The sequence below is a fragment of the Pseudophryne corroboree genome, chromosome 11 (genome assembly GCF_028390025.1).
Source record: "Pseudophryne corroboree isolate aPseCor3 chromosome 11, aPseCor3.hap2, whole genome shotgun sequence".
NCBI classification, from domain to species: Eukaryota; Metazoa; Chordata; class Amphibia; order Anura; family Myobatrachidae; genus Pseudophryne; species Pseudophryne corroboree.
In genome coordinates, this window is record NC_086454.1 from 191,045,310 (window position 1) to 191,058,889 (window position 13,580).

General features: G+C 46.5%; 1 long non-coding RNA gene across 1 annotated transcript; it reads left to right on the plus strand.

Moving 5' to 3' along the window:
- The first annotated feature begins 10,646 nt into the window (after window positions 1-10,646).
- On the plus strand, window positions 10,647-12,826 carry LOC134970095 (uncharacterized). The gene is made up of 3 exons (XR_010189657.1): window positions 10,647-10,710; window positions 10,787-10,997; window positions 12,147-12,826. It is a non-coding gene; the product is annotated as an uncharacterized LOC134970095 (long non-coding RNA).
- The last annotated feature ends 754 nt before the right edge of the window (window positions 12,827-13,580 follow it).

Consider the following 13,580-nt stretch of genomic DNA (forward strand, 5'->3'; position numbering starts at 1 on the left):
GTAGAGTGGATCTTGACTCAGAGGCACCAACAGGCTAAAGCTTTAGGCTGTCCCAGGATGCATTGGGACCTTCTCTATAACCCCGCCTCCAGGGCCGGATCTTGCCCTTGTGGCGCCCCGGGCAAAAATGGGGGCGTGGCTTCATATGGGGGCGTGGTCAGTTACGCCCCCATTTGTGCCCCCTGTAGCGCAGCTGAAAAAAAAATAATAATAAATAAAAGTATACTTACAATCCCCGCTCCTGATTCCAGACCTCCTCCTCCGCCGGCGCCGCTCTTCTCCTGGACTCGGATGGTTGTGTCTGTCCTCGGATCTATGGGAGAGATTTCATTACGTCTCTCCCATAGCACAGCATAGACACTAGAGGTCAATTATGACCCCTAGTGTCTCTGCCACTATGCTGTGCGGTGCGCGATGACGTCATCGCGCACCGCACAGCAAAGGTCCTCTCCATGAAGGGAAACTAGACGCTTTGTCTAGTTTCCCTTCATGGAGAGGACCTTTGCTGTGCGGTGCGCGATGACGTCATCGCGCACCGCACAGCACAGTCCTCTCCATGAAGGGAAACTAAACGCTTAGCGTCTGGTTCCCTTCAAAGCGGGGGACCAGCGGCAGGCACAGCGGGGGGCACTGCAGAGGGCACAGTGGCGGATCTTGCCATGGTGCGGCGCCCTCCGGAGGGCGCCGGCGCCCTCCGGAAGGCGGCGCCCCGGGCAAAAGTACTGCTTGCCCGTGGCAAGATCCGGTACTGCCCGCCTCCAGGCACTGTAAGCTCAGTTTCAGTTGGTGTCTACAGCAGCAGGTCACTTAACAGGTAGGCTGCACTGGGCAGCCCTGAAAAAGCTTTTTTTTGACAGAAAATTTCTTCAAAATTGGGCTGTCAGCGCTGTATGTCATGGTGACACTTCAGCGCTGCTGCTCCATCACCTCAATACCTCTCCTGGTTCACGTGGCTGCTACGGGGAGGAGGTAAAAGGGTCCCCCAGGCAGGACCATTAAACTGTGTTCCGTCCGTGACCTAGGGAGATGGGTTGCAGCGCTGGCATGGACACTGTCACTGAGCAGGGACCGCACTAGACCACCAGGGCAATAGAGCGCAGGTCGGATGTACAAACGCCCCATTTAATAGGGCTCGCTAGTAACTGGGGTGGAAGTCCAGCATAAGGGACCTGGCACTTGACCTGTAGCCTCTCCTAGGCCCAGGGCGACGTCTACTGCAGATTTTCTAGCCCTGGAGCTGCCTCACACTCTCCCTCGCTCCCTGACTGAGACGCTGGGCGCCATCTTATAAGCATAGTTGCGCCTAGTCTGTGGGAGTGCAGGGCATGATCTCCCTTGTAAAGCCGCCTGTATACAGTGCTGTGACTTTACTAACACTTGAGTATTCTACATGTCTTTATACAGACAGCATTAGTTAAGAAAAAGTGTACCTATTACAGGATATATTGTACTAGTATTCTGATATATACCTCCAGTCTATGACCATGCTGTGTTATATATATATATATATCTGTACATATACTAGTCCAGTGCAGTTTTATTGTCATAATAATTCTGCATTGCCTGTGATTGTATGTGCCTGTACCTGCTGTGTGGTTTCACTTTCAGTGTTTCCCAGATATATCTATCACTATATTCTGTACCCTAAGGGACTAGGGGGGTCATTCTGAGTTGATCCCTAGCTGCTTTCAGTCGCTGCACAGCGATCAGGCAAAAAAATCAGCACTTCTGCGCATGCGTATGATGTGCAATGCGCATGCGCTTCGTACTATTACAATGAACGATGTCGTTTCACACAAGGTCTAGCCAAGCTTTTCAGTCGCACTGCTGGCCGCAGAGTGATTGACAGAAGGAGGGAGTTTCTGGGTGTCAACTGACCATTTTCAGGGAGTGTTCAGAAAAACGCAGGCGTGCCAGAAAAATGCAGGCGTGGCTGGGCGAATGCAGGGTGTGTTCGTGACGTCAAAACAGGAACTGAATAGTCTGAAGTGATCGCAAGCGCTGTGTAGGTCTGAAGCTACTCTGAAACTGCACAAATTTTTTTTGTAGCCGATCTGCAATCCTTTCGTTTGCACTTCTGCTAAGCTAAACTACACTCCCAGTGGGAGGCGGCATAGCGTTTGCACTGCTGCTAAAAATTGCTAGAGAGCAAACAACTCGGAATGACTCCCTAGGTGCGTCAGGGTCATATATATAGTTCATCACAGTATTTACCTATTATGTGTATTCTACTGTGTACTCAGTCGCATAATACTGGATTTATTAGCTGGTGTTGTGTACTGTGTCTACAGTCACATACTAACGGATTTATTTGCAGGTATTGTACTCTGTCTAGCTTTATCGTTCTAATTCACTCTGTTGTTGCATTTGTGTACAATGTATAACAAGAAGGGCAGTAAGTCTGTGGATGCTCCTGCATCATGCAGAGCTTGCGCCAAAGATTTACCAGAGGGGGAAGCTGTGTATGATGGTCTGTGTACTATGTATCATACATCTCCCAGTCAGTCCGCAGCTTCTGTAACCAATCAGGAGCCACCCTGGGCTGTGTTCACAAACCTACTGGGTACTCTGGTGGAACGCCTTGCGCCCCCTATGGGACCACCTGTGCCATTATAGCCACAAATTGTCCTTATGGTTAATCTGCCTTGGGTGGAATATTTGTCTAACCAGTTGCAGTAATTAAATCATTCCTTGGTCAGACAAAAATCTACTCCAGGTCACTCTAGTGTCTCTGGGTCATCTTAGCAGGCTGTTTCCTCCTCACAATCCATGAATCTCTCAGATGTTTCATCTGAAGAGAAGGGGAAGCATACTGTCCTGTCAGACACTGAATCGGGTGTTTCTGACAGGGAATCTCCATTGTAAATTAATATCCATGCCCTTGATTGTTGCTATTAAGCAAATCCTACAAATCACTGATGATGAGGATTCCACTACTGTGGCTAAGATAACGGATATGTTTAAACAGCAGAAGGTGGTTAAAGATCTATTACCCCATTCTGACCATTTGGTGGACATCAGGCAGGAGCCCTGGTATAATCCAGGTTAGAAATTCCCTCTGTCTAAACGTGCCTTGGCTCGCTATCCTCTCCCTGCAGAGTTATGTAATAAGTGGAAAAAATCACCACCGGTGGATTCTTATGTCACCCGCCTAGTGGTGTCACCACTGTCACTTCACTGAAGGAACTGACAGATAAGCGTGTGGAGGGATGCCTGGAATCTATTTACTCCATTACAAGTGCTGTACATAGACCCACTATTGCAGCCTGTTGGGCTGCAAAAGGAAATGAAGCGTGGGTTCAGGAATTAGAGGAAGAGCTGCCCGAGAATATATCTGACAATGCCAGACCATACCTGTCTCACATTACCACTGCCACCTATTACATTAGGGAGGCGTCCTCTGAGGAGGGTACGTTGGCAGCCAAGGCGTCGACTATGTCTGTCCTGGCTCGCCGTATTCTGTGGTTGAGGTCATGGAAGGTGGACCTAGACTTCAAAAAGACCTTGGAGGTTCTCCCCCTTTAATGGGGACATTTTGTTTGGGGAAGACCTAAATAAAATTGAGTCTGAATTGGCGGCTGCTATGACTGCCTTTCTCCCAAATACTAATCCTTCTGCACAGAAGGCTAAAGGTACCACTTTTCGTTCCTTTTGGCCTCAAGGGAAAGCAAAAGGTCAGGCATACCTGAGATAATCTCGTGCTCCCAAAACCACTAAGCCCAAGGCAAAGCAGTCCTAGGCGGCTCACCAGCCTGCTTCTAAACAAGGTATGCCTGCCGCATGATGGGTTAGGCCTCCCCCTGGGGGGAACCCAGGGTGGGAGGCTGACTTCTGCCGTTCACCCAGGTCTGGTTAATGACCACTTCGGACGCATTGGTGCAAGAAGTTGTCTCTTACGGGTATGCAGTTTCCTTCAGGAGATTTCCCCCTCACTAGTTTTGCACCACAGTTATCCCTTCGGATCCATTAAAGGCGCAAGCTTTGCAAAAGGTTGTGATTTCTCTCCTGAATACAGGAGTAGTAGTGCCGGTTCCTCTGGCCCAGAGAGGCAGAGGTTACCGCTAGACCCTGTTTCTAGTACCAAAACCCAATGGGTTTTTCCGGCCTATACTCAACCTCAAATCACTGAACAAGTTTGTGAAAGTGTCCAAGTCCTGTAAGGAAACACAGCACTCAATTAAACTGGCTATGGAACCCAGAGACTATATGGTATCCCTGGATATACAGGATGCGTACCTGCATATACCAATTGCCATGTTGCATCAGCAGTATCTGCGGTTTGCTATTGGCAACCTCCACTATTAGTTCCAGGCTCTGCCATTTGGACTGGCTAGGGCCCCTCAGATTCTCACCAAGGTCATTGCCATAATGACGGCCCATCTCCGTTGCCAGGGAGTCAGGTTCCTACCGTATCTGGATGACTTGCTGATTCTGGCAAACTCCCGTGATGTTCTCCTCAGTCATCTACATCTGACAGTAAGCTTCCTACAAGCCCATAGGTGGCTTATCAATTGGAAGAAATCCTTGCTGGTTCCAGCTCAGAGCATGGTGCACCTGGGGGCAATCCTGGACACAAAGTCAACGACTGTTTCTGTCTCCAGAAAAAGTCCTGAGACATCAAGACAAGATAAGATGCTTCCTTTGTTGCCCCAGAGTGTTGATACACTCGGCGATGCAAGTACTTGGCCTGAAGGTGTCGACATTCGACATGGTAGAGTACCCTCAATTTCATTCTCGCCCTCTGCAGAGGTTAATCCTTTCCAAGTGGGATGACCTACCACATCGGATCAGATCTCACATGATCACTTTGACTCCGGAGGTTCGTCTGTCACTGACCTGGTGGCTACTGGACCAGCAATTGAGCAATTGTCGTCCCTTCTGGATCATCTGCTGGGTCCTGTCGACAACGGACGCCAGTCTGAGGGGATGTGGTGCGGTGTTGGAGCAACACTCTTTTCAGGGTTGCTGGACTAAGGAGGAGTCACTCTGCCCAATTAACATTCTGGAGTTGCGGGCGGTATTCAGTGCATTGACTCTCGTCCTGCCTATGGTACATAACAGGTTGGTTCAAGTACGGTCAGACAATGTCACTACCGTGGCGTACATAAGCCATCAAGGTGGCACTCGAAGCTGCATGGCTATAATGGAAGTGTCAAAAATCCTTTGTTGGGCAGTACGCCATCTGTCAACAATATCGAAAGTGTTTTTTCCTCAGTCACCAGGACGTGCACGCCGGAGAGGGGAGTCTTCATCCAGAAGTCTTTCAATTCTTAGTGGACAAGTGGGGCCTAGCAGACCTAGACCTGATGGCGTCTAGACACAATCACAAGGTTCCGGTCTTCGGATCAAGGACCAGGGATCCTCAAGCAGTATTCGTAGACACACTGGCAATTCCATGGAACTTTCGGCTGCCCTACGTGTTCTCTCTAGTATCGCTCCTGCCCAGGGTCCTGCGGAAGTTCAAACAAGAAGGAGGATTTGTACTTCTAGTTGTTCCAGCGTGGCTCAGACAGCATTGGTTTCAGACCTGCAGGGTCTATCGACAGAGCATCCTCTACTACTTCCTCAGCGCCAAGACCTCCTCGTACAGGGCCCTTGTCTTTAGTCGGACCTGGCAAGGCTGGCTTTGACAGCATGGCTCTTGAGGCATCACTTCTGAGAGCCAAAATATTCTCTGAGGTGGTCATACAACTATGTTAAAAGCCTGCAAACTGGCATCTGCTCGGATTTATTACAGGGTTTGGAATTCTTACTTCACTTGGTGTGCTGATTTAGGATGCATACAGATTCAGAACTTCCAGAATTTGGCTTTTATGCAAAGAGGCCTGGACTTATGCCTTCGTCTGGCCTCCCTCAAGGTTCACATATCTGCCTTGATGGTATGGTTTTAGAAAAAAATTGCATCTATACCTGATGTTCATACATTCACTCAGGGTGTCTTATGGATTCAGCCTCCCTATGTTCCTCCTGTGACTCCATGGGATCTGTCTGTTGTCCTGAATGCCCTGCAAGTGTCTCCATTTGAACCTCTTGAGATGGTGGATCTTAAATGGATCACGGCCAAGGTCTTGTTTTTACTGGCTATTGCCTCTCCAAGAAGGGTGTCGGACTTAAGCACTTTGTCCTGTAGTCCACCCTTACTAATATTTTATTGTGACCGAGCAGAACTCACCCAGGTTATTTACCTAAGGTGGTGTCATCTTTTCACCTTATCTAAGAGATTGTGGTTCCGGCCTTTGGGGGTCATTCAGACCCGATTGCTGCTGAGGTCCCCCTAGCGACGGGATGGCCAAAGAAAATGATCGCATCGGCGATCGTAAGAAGATTGACAGGAAGAGGCCGTTTATGGGTGTCAACTGACCGTTTCCTAGGAGTGTCTGGAGAAACGCAGGCGTGTCCAGCCGTTTGAAGGTAGGGTTCCTGATGTCTGCTCCGGCCCGGCTTACTGGAAGAGTAAGTCCTGAGCTGTGCAGAGACTCCACAAACTTTTGTTTGTGGAACTCTCTGCACATGCATTCGCACCCCTGCACAGCGATTAACCCCTCCCCCTGCAGGCGGCAACTACCTGGTCGCAGCAGTGCAAAAAATGCTTGCTTGCGACTAGGTCTGAATTAGGCCCCTTATCTATTCTGATTTGTCCTCCAAAGAGCGGTTTTTGGATGTGGTACGGGCTCTCCGCATATATATGGAGAGGACTGCCTCTATCAGGAGGTCAGATTCCCTTTTTGTTTTGTTTGGTTTTCACAAATGTTGCTGACCTGCGAATAAGCAAACCTTGGCAAGATGGATTAGAATGGTGACTGAACAAGCTTATGCGCAGGCTGGTCTACCAGCTCCTGCTGTAAACAATGCTGGAGATATAGTACTCCTTCAGATCCCTTGGTTAATAATAGTGGGCTTGAGTATCTGTAGTGAGCAGGGAACTCCAAACAGGGAGTAGTGTGGGTTGTCACTGTCGGTGTGAAAAGCACGGGAATATATGAACTACAGTACTACTCTATGAAAGAACTGAAGTAACCTTATCGAGTCCAGTGGAGGGGGGATGGCCTGCTCACAGTTAGAGGTGGCCTGAAATAGAAGTTTATGCAAGGATTGGCACAGATGAACTATTGTGTCTGGTGATAGAAGTGGGTAGTTAGCCTCTGATAAAACTTATCCCATGGCTAGTAAAGGGTGTGGTGGGATGTGGGATGTGTGTGTGTGTGTGTGTGTGTGTATCCGGTTGATAGACACACTGTCTAGTTAGACAGTCAATAGATAGACACCATATGTTAGACAGACATTAGACATCACTGCTGTGTGCTGCCTGACAGACACTACAGGAGCACACAGCCCATCAGGAGGGTGCCACGACGTGGCGCTCCCTGATTGGCTGAAGGGACCCTCTTTGACAGGAGTCAGGGGGGGTCCTGGCAGTCGGGGAAAGGGGTCCCATGTGTAAACATGGGACCCCTTTCAGTGCGTGGTCGGGTTTGTGTTTTTTTATTTTGCCAAGTACATGGATTATTCAAAGGCTGGATTCTTCACTGGATTATGTGAGTATATTTTTTTCCACAGGTACCCCTAGGCTTCTACATGGAGTAGAGGACCGAGCCTCGTGGGAACATAGGTAAGTATGTGTGTATGTTGATGTGCATGTATGTAATAAAGTTGTACTGTCACGGTGTGTGTGTCCTGTTTTTATTGGAGCATTTTTTTAGTAGTAGTACTACAGGTACCAGCGGGCCCGGTTTTCCACCGCATGCTGGTACTTGTGGTTGTCCAAGTACCAGCTTGCGGGGGAGGCTTGCTGGGACTTGTAGTACTGCTACTAAAAACAATATTCACAATTTTACACTTGGCTATCAGCCCCCCATCCGCCGCCCTTGGATGGGGGGGACAGCCTCAGGCTTCACCCCTGGCCCTTGGGTGGCTGGAGGGGGGGACCCCTTGATTGAAAGGGTCCCCACTCCTCCAGGGTACCCCGGCCAGGGGTGACTAGTTGGGGTTTTAATGGCACGGCCACAGGGACCGATATCAAAGTGTCCCCCAGCTGTGGCATTATCTCCCCAGCTAGTGGAGCCCGGTGCTGGTTTCAGAAATACGGGGGACCCCTACACTTTTTGTCCCCCGTATTTTTTTTGGAACCAGGACCAGGCGCAGAGCCCGGTGCTGGTTGATTAAATATGGGGGAACCCCTGTCATTTCCCCCCCCATATTTTTTCAACCAGGACCAGCTCAAAGAGCAAGAGGCTGGTTGTGCTTAGGAGGGGGGACCCCACGCAATTTTTTTCAGATTTTTAAAGACTTTAATGAACTTTTTAAGGTACACAATGAAGCCCTGCACGGATCTCACAGATCCGGCCGGGATTCCTTGTGTTTTGTCAGGCAGTGTTTTACTCATCACTCCCGTAAAACACTGCCTGATATTATGAATCACATCGACATCGGAAAAAACGAATGTGCAAAACTCGGCAGCTTAGTGAATGACCGTATCAGGATTCAAAAAGTTGCAGCAAAATGCACCCGATACCATTCGAGATCAAACACCCTTCAAAACGGCAAAAACACGATTAGTAAATAAACCCCATGTTTTTTTTTATTTAATATGTTTTTGGACTATTTCATACCTTCTCTATCCATGTCAGCATAGAGTAGGATAGAAACCTTGTGTCGAGCGCAATGAGCCACCAAGCCCAAAGCGTGGCGAGAAGAGCGAGCCCCATGAGGGTATGCCTTTCTACAATTGGGGGTCCCAGATGCCAAAACTTTCCACACAAACCACAAAAATGCAAAAAACATGGGGGTAAATTTACTAAGATTCGTATTACTACCGATTTGGTGTGAAAATCAACACGAATGACATCGAAAGTGTGTTTGTGCAACTTTTTGAATTGGTTACGCCTAATTTACTAAGCTGTCGTATTTGTATTTTTCGTGTTGTCCGATGTCGATGTCATTCGTGTTTTTTTTGTAAGAATGCGGCCGATTTTGTTGTTTTTCGGCCGTGTTTTTAGGTTTTTATTACGACTGCGTCACATGTCTGTTCCGGCAGTGTTTGTCCGTTCCCGGCCGCATTTTTTTTTCTAAGTTTCGATTTTGTCACTCGTCCGTGATTGGTTGTATTCGTGATGAAGGAGTGTCTGTGCACATTACTATAAAAACGCCCCAAACCGTCCGCACCTCGTGGGTTTAGCTAGTGGAGAGGAGAGAGGAAGGTGTATTAGGAGTTGGTGAGTTTGTTGGAGTTGTTGGTGGATTTGTTGCGGAGTTTATAGATTGTTGAGTGCTGTACTGTGTGTGTAAGTAGTATTGTCTTACTTGTGTTGTTTTTTCAAAGTTTGTCTACTTTTTTGTCCTTGTTTTTTTTTAAAGTCTATTGTCATTGTTTGTGAGTGTGTGTGTGTGTGTGTGTGTGTGTGTGTGTGTGTGTGTGTGTGTGTGTGTAGGTTGTGTGGTGTGTAGTGGTAGTGGAGGAGTGTGTTTTGTGTTTTATTTTCTCTGTGTTTCTTGTAGTTTGTAGGGATTATGTCTCAGTCAGAGGACAGTGTGGTGGAGGAGGTTAGTGAGAGGGAGGAGTGGAGGAGGTGAGTGAGAGGGAGGAGGTTAGTGAGAGGGAGGAGGTTAGTGAGGAGGAGGAGGGGGTGCCTGTTGCTGCGTTATCCAGTGATAGTGATGGTGCTGTGGCTCCGCAGCCACGCACCACTACCAAGACTGGGCACAATGTTAAGTTCAGCTATGCTGAAAACATGGCTTTGGTGCGGGAGCTGATGAGGCATCATCGCCAATTGTTTGGGCAGGATGCTGCCAAGGTGTCCTCACGTAGGAAAGCTGTCCTGTGGGGTAAAGTTATAGCGGCAGTGAATAGTGAGGGTGTGGTGAGGCGGACTGAGGACACGTGCCGGAAGCACTTTTATGACATCAAGCGCCGTGTCAATGCCAAGATGGCCAAGGAGGCAAAATCAGCCAGCCAAACCGGGGGTGGACACCCCTTCCGTGCGACTTATCGTGATTGGGAGGAGCCTATGCGGTCCCTTATTCCTTCAGAAGTGGTTGCTGCGACTCATGTCAGGGATTCTGACCGTCCAAGGCAGGATGGTGAGTTATTTTGAAATTATTTTGTGATATTGCATTTTGAAAAATAATTATGCTGCTAATTGTTACTGTGTTTTTAAAATTATAATCATTGTGTTGGTGATGTAGTGCAGGCCTGTGCAACCTGTAGCTGTAAAGGTGTTTCCAAACTACAAGTCCCAGCATGCATTGCCTGAGTTTTGTTATTAGTGAATGTTACATCTGTTGCAGTGCATGCTGGTATGTGTATTTCTAATACATAATCAGAGATCTTGCTTGTCCCTAATTTTTTTTTTTTTTTTGGTGTTGTGTTTATTGATGTGTTTTTTTTTTAAATTGTTTGTTTGATGCTGTTTGTGGCAATTTGTAGGTGTAATTTTTTATTAAAAAAATGCGCAGAATAAACCTTTGTATAAGGATTATTTTGTGCCACACCATCTTATTTTTTTAAAACACACCCAAATAATGAATACTGAATAGCTTAAACCAAAATAAATGTACTTAACATTAGGTTCCAGATGTTTACATCACAATAAGGAAGTTCAGATAACAAGGAGTTTTTAAAGTATGGTCATAATGTTTTTTCAAATGTATCAACAGTACGCCAGAGAAGAACCACAGACAGGCCACAGCCAACTGATGATGGTGGGAATGCAGGTAAGAATTCACTGTATTCACATATTCTGCAAACACATAGAAGCCAACAAATATTAATGTTTTTCTCTTCACATAGGTTCTTCTTCTGCAAGCCGCCCTCCTCTAAGGCGGACATCACAGGGCTCTGAGTTTGCCTACGAGGCCCAGTAAGTCACGTCGTGTGGAGTCTGAGTCAGCGGCTCCATCTTCACCACCCAGGCGGCGCATCTCCGCAGTGTTGCCCCAGCCACCTCTGGACATTTTTGCAAGTCCTCAAAGTGATGAGCCACGATCACCTCAGCTGTCTGGTGAGTAAAAAATGTTAGGCAAAAATTAATAACAGTTTTTCACAGTGTGGACTATGAATGAACATGGCTAAGTCAGATTAATTTTACTAAGCTCTGATATGTTCAAGGTGTTATATGGTGAAAATGTTTTTATAAATGTTCAAAATAATCTGTCTTCCTTGTGCCTTTATCACCTTGCACATATCATTGTCTGTTCTAATCCTTAGGTCTTCTCATGGTTAATTCAGCTGCACCACTGTTTGTGTATTGTCTGGACAATTATATTTGTGCATATTATTAGTCATGGCCATAATGTCAATTACCAAGCACATGTTTATTTTTGCATAAATTACTGCACCCATTTTCAGATGTCATGTTTTGCCTAACATCCATTTTGTTTTTTGTTATAACATTTTGTTTAAATAATTAAAAAAAAAAAACATTGGTTAATACAAATGTTTCACATGGCCCACATCACCAGTTATAAACATAGTCCTACTTAACACATTTGCATGTTTTGTGAAAAAAACACAAAATAAATAAAAACATTTTAAGGTTTTAAAAATGACTGCCTTTACAAATTAATGAGTTTGTTAGAAACAACATTTACTGCCTTGTTAGTATTTATGTAAAGGAAGGGCCATACTCAATTTTTACAGGCATTAATGTTAAATGGGGACATATCTTTGTGTTTCACATATCATTATGTCTTAGAGTCTCTGAACAAAACAAATAAAATAAAATTGTGTTTGGAAAATTAGAAGCCACACACAGGCGTGCACAGAAACTGATTTGCGGGTTTGGCACAGGACTTCCACCCCCCCAACCCCTCCACGGCATTATAGTGTTCTCACACCTCCCCTGTCCTGGATGTAGACTGCTTACCTGGTCCGCTCCTCTGGGTCGACCAGGTGAGCAGTTTATATCCAGGACAGGGGAGGATAGAGAACACTATAATGTTGTGTAGGGGGATAAGTTTGGTGGTGAACCCGCCAGTCAGTGTCTGCGCACGCCTGTGAAGGCACATGTGTTTCTTAAGGCAGTATTCCCAGTTTTTTGGACAACACACAATCTTTAACATTTTCATGAGTATTATTAAGTATGCCATGTTTAGGGCAAGCAAATAAATATATTAGAAATTAATCAGTGGCTGTTGTGACCCCCATACAGAACCAACCATCATGGGCGAGGACGACCAACAGGCTACCTTTACACTGCACCTGCAGCCCGTTGCTCCTACCCAGCCAACCCAGCAGCAGGATATGCCCCAAGCCTCCGTAAGTCCCCAATTGATCCCAACTCCACCACAGCAACAAATGTCCGCAGACTTTTGGAGCAGTTGGGCCACACAACAGGTCCAAAACACTGCCTACCTGAACACACACACACAACACCTTGCCAGTCTGCCGCATCATCTACCTCGCATTAGTAGGAACTCGAGCAGACTGATTGTTCAGGTAGGCAGAATAGCTACTTCAATGGAGCAAATCAGGGCGGACAACATGCAAATGCTGACAAATTTATCCAGAGTAATCGATGAGCAACAGCGGCAGCAACAAGCCCTAATACAAGTCATCCAGCACAACCAAGTAGTGACTGAAACTTTGTCCAGAATTGTTGCCAGCCACACTGCCACCAATAATCAGCTAAATGCCAGTATTCACAACTTGAGCCAAAGCATTACTGTGCTGGCAGCACAACAAGTCAGCTCCAGCTCTGGAACCACGACCCCTAGCCAGACCCCAGTTACCTCCCCTGTTCGACGCTCAAGCAGAACACGGGCCAGCGAAACAGGACAAACTTCTGCACCAAGCACACACACCAAAAAAAAATTATTAAGGCAGGAAATTTGTGCAACACAATAAATGTTGGCTATTGTATTCCATAAAAAAACCTGTGTCCGTGTCAATCATTTTAAAGCACGCTATGTGTGTATGGTTTAATGGGGTAATGATTGTCAATGTTTATTTAATTAAAAGGAAAATAAACATACAGACCAGTATAAAGAACAAACACTATCGAACAAAACAAACATTCCCCCCTACAATACATGTAAGGAAAGTGGTCAGGCAAGGTGATTATAATCAAAATAATACTTACGGGTAAAATATCGCTGAATAACTTCTTGCCTTACCTGCCTCCCTACATCTGTACTCACACTGTCACCAGATGTTTCTAACTCCCCTGCTTGCTGACTGTTTTCTTCCTCATCATGTGGCAGATGTTGTTGCAAACACAGATTATGGAGAAAACAGCAGCAGAACACAATCCTAGTCACCTTAGAGGGACTATACAACAAAAGCCCAGCAGATTTATCCAGACACCGAAACCTAGATTTCAGCACTCCAAAACATCTTTCTATCACGTTCCGCGTAGACTTATGTGCATGATTGTAACTGTGTTCAGCAGGAGAATCAGGTTGGGACAATGGAGTAAGTAGCCAAGAGTAGCAGCCATAACCACCATCACCTGAAAAACAGATATAGGCAACATTAGTACATGTGTATGATGAATAATTACCCCCCCCAAAAAAAGGAGTTTGAAGTTAACACACATACACACAACACACTTGGAACATACCCAGCAGCCAGCCATCAGGCATTT